This window comes from Colobus angolensis, unplaced genomic scaffold (genome assembly GCF_000951035.1).
Source record: "Colobus angolensis palliatus isolate OR3802 unplaced genomic scaffold, Cang.pa_1.0 Scaffold24, whole genome shotgun sequence".
Classification (NCBI taxonomy): domain Eukaryota; kingdom Metazoa; phylum Chordata; class Mammalia; order Primates; family Cercopithecidae; genus Colobus; species Colobus angolensis.
Genome location: NW_012115599.1, coordinates 11,642,088 through 11,645,317, shown reverse-complemented (window position 1 = coordinate 11,645,317; position 3,230 = coordinate 11,642,088). Strand labels below are relative to the sequence as shown.

Here is a 3,230-nt window from a genome sequence, read left to right as displayed (position 1 = left end):
AGCGAGAACAGCCTGACTCAGCAGCTGGGTAAGTGGGTGTGCTCGCTCACCAGATCAACCGCTCTTGCAGCCTGCGGTCAGCGACGACCCGGCACTCGGCGGCTCCCTGGAACGGGAGGGGCGAGCGTACGGCCCGCTCGTCTGCTTGCGCCCGAGCCTACCGCGCTGGACCTCCACGTGGCCGGTTTGCGCATCTCTCTGCCATCTCGCCCCTCTATTAAAGCGTCTCCCAGCCCCCAGCCTGAGCGCAGCAGGCTCTGCCCACCTGGGAGGAGCACTCTCCTCACCCCACCCGACAGGTGTGGCCAGGCACACAGCTGCTGTGTACATGTTCTGTTTTCCCCAAACCTCACCCCTCTGGGACGCCTCGGAAGGTCTTGGCATGGGGGATGTAACTCTTAGTTGCAAATAGAGGTAGGAGTTTGTTCTGGGGTAGTGGCAGAGTAGGGAGCCGAGGAAGAGGATCCTAGGAGAAAAGTGGGACATAGGGCAAGAGGATCTCCCCTATCTCTGTCCTCAGCTGACCCAGAGTTCAGAGTCTCTTCCTGCCCCCTCCCCTCAAAACCACAAGGCCCCTGAAGATTTCCTCCTCTGAGGGAGGGAGAGGCAGGTGGTGTGGTGTTTTGAAGCCTGAGACCCTGCTTTTCTGCCCCCACCCCCAAACCACAATAAAGACCCAGGAATCCTGCCACCTAGCCACAAAGCTCCTCCTTCCACCTCTATGCAGGGGAAATGGGGTCCCATTTGGGGTCCCCACTGGGGACTTATGCTGTCCCTATGCTGTCTCCTGGCGTCTTGTGGGGCCATTGTGATGATGACAGCAGCCCAGAGCAGGGCTCTTCCTGGGGATGGGGACCTGTCCCACGTCCCAGCTTCCTGGGGTGCCTGCGCAGTGCCCTGAGGGATGCTTTGTGCCTAGAGAGTGCCAGGGCAGGCGGGGAGGAGTGGTTCCGGGAAAGGCCCTGGCAGGCAGCATAGGCCTGGGCTCCAGGGCCTTTGAGGGTGAGCCTAGGGGAGGGACCTCAGGCTGCTGAAGTGCCTTACCTGGGCCTCCTGCCATCTGATGGCATCTCTGGCACCCTCTGTGGCTAAAGATGCCAACACAGGCCTGAGCCGTGGACCCCCTTCCCATACATACATACATCACACTTCCCACACAGGCTGTCACCCAGCCAATGCACACTGCATCTCCCAGTTGGGAGGCACCTTCACTGCCATCTACTCCCACCTTCTTCCTGATGCTTGAAATCTGTTCGTGATCCCAGGTCAGTGATTGCTCGAGGCTATGACAGGGACACTCTCAGACAGCAGCCCACTGCTCTTCCGGACTTCCCTATCTCCAAGTCCAGTCACCTACGGGACACCTGCCCTTACATGGCCTAGAAGTGACTGGACTCATATTCATGTCCCTCACACCAGCTCCTCCCCATTGCCCACCATGACCCTCCCAGTCCTGAAACTCACTGCAAAGGTAGATTAATGTTTAACTACTTTCTCTCCTTCACCATCCTTATGTCTGATATCTTATCAAATTCTTCCCTTTGTTGCTTTTATTTCAAAATATATTGTTTGTTCATTACTTTTCTCCTTCACCCTTTCCCCTCCAGCCCCATAGATTCCACCTTTGGCCCAAATTCTCACAGCAGCTGCCACGCTGTCCTTTCTTTTTCCTTCCTCCTACACACCCTGCTGGAATAATCTTTCTCAAACATCATTTGTTGTGTATGTTATCAACTTCAGACTCCTCAACCAAGCACAGTGAGTACACTAGCTAACCTGTGTATTCTCTGTGAGATGGGACCTGAATTCACTCATGGCATGTCCAGGCCACAGGGTTGAGTGCAGTGCCTCCTGCACAGCAGGAGGGCAGCAAATGTTCCTCAAGTGACCCATCCATTTGGTAGTGTTCCCTTTCCACCGTTCCAATTCTCTCTCCTGCCTTGGTCTCCCCAGTCCCATCAAGCCTATTGGCTTCCCAGTGCTCACTGGGGCCCTTTTGTTTCGAAGGGCCACTGTTTTTCATTTCCCCAAAATCTTCGGTGGCTGGAGGGGGGGAGCTGGTGGGGAAGGGAGAGGCTGACATCCAAGTTAATATCAGGAAGGTTGTGGCAAATACCAACTGCAAAACTTTGGGTGCAGAGTAGAATGAGGGCAGATGCCTGCTAGGTAGGAGTCCCTGTTCAGTAAGAGACAAAACCACAGAGGAGGGCAGAAGGTGGAAAGGAGAGTGGCATAACTAGTGGCTTCCCTCTGAGCCTGTGAGCTGCCTTTAATCTTTTCCTTTTTCTTTTTTTTGAGATGGAATCTTGCTGTGTCGCCCAGGGTGGAGTGCAGTGGGGCGATCTCAGCTCATTGCAACCTCTGCCTCCCCAGTTCAAGCAATTCTCCTATCTGAGCCTCCTGAGTAGCTGGGACTTCAGTTGAACGCCACCACGCCCAGCTAATATTTGCATTTTTAGTACAGACGGGGTTTCACCATATTGGTAGGGCTGGTCTCGAACTCCTGACCTCAGGTGATCCACCCGCCTCAGCCTCCCAAAGTGCTGGGATTACAGGAGTGAGCCACCGCACCCCGCCTAATCTTTTTTATGTTTTATTGCTTAGTTATGTCCTGTAGTATTTTAAACCTCTTCTCCCATAGGCTGTAGGCTTTTTAATGGCAGGGACAGTGTCTTTTATTTATTTGACATCATCTACTTATTTTGAGAAGCGGGCATGAAATACTTTGGAGGACACATAAAACTTGGGTCTGGATCCTGGTTCCAACACTTAGCTGTTTGGCCCTGGGTAAGTCTCTTAACCTCTCTGAGCCAGTTTCTTCGTCTGTAAAAGTCGCTAGTGACACTCGTTTTGCAGAATGAGGGGCAAAAATTACAGAGAATACAAAGCACCAGGAAAGTGCCTGTTGTACCCAATAGTTTATATTCCTTCCCCGTATGGTTGGAGCCTTTTCTGAATTGGGAGAAAGGTGTTCCTTAACTACTGCCCATACTGGGACACTTTAAACTTGAAAAGGGACACTGTTAATAATTACGTCCGTTCCAGGGACGCAGAGCCACCCTACCGTAGTTCACAACAACTGGCTGGGTTCGGATGGCACGCAACATCCCGGTGCCTAAGCACAGCCCCAAGCATAACGCTCAATAAATGCCTGTTGAATCAAAGAGCGAACAGAAGCTGACCCTCACTCTGTTTTTTGGACATCATTGACTGAAGAAAATTGAAAAGCC

The 3,230-nt window shown here is 52.7% G+C and overlaps 1 protein-coding gene across 2 annotated transcripts in view; it reads right to left on the bottom strand.

The window, feature by feature from the left end:
• FKBP5 (FK506 binding protein 5) overlaps positions 1–429 on the bottom strand; it is a 165,625-nt gene extending 165,196 nt beyond the window's left edge. Inside the window, exon 1 of one of the 2 annotated variants that reach the window (XM_011945378.1) lies at positions 354–429. The gene's annotated coding sequence lies outside the window, so the exon portion shown is untranslated. Of the gene's footprint in view, positions 1–50; positions 221–353 lie in introns of those variants that run through there. The other variant, XM_011945379.1, reaches the window with a different exon arrangement.
• Between the last annotated feature and the right edge of the window lie 2,801 nt (positions 430–3,230).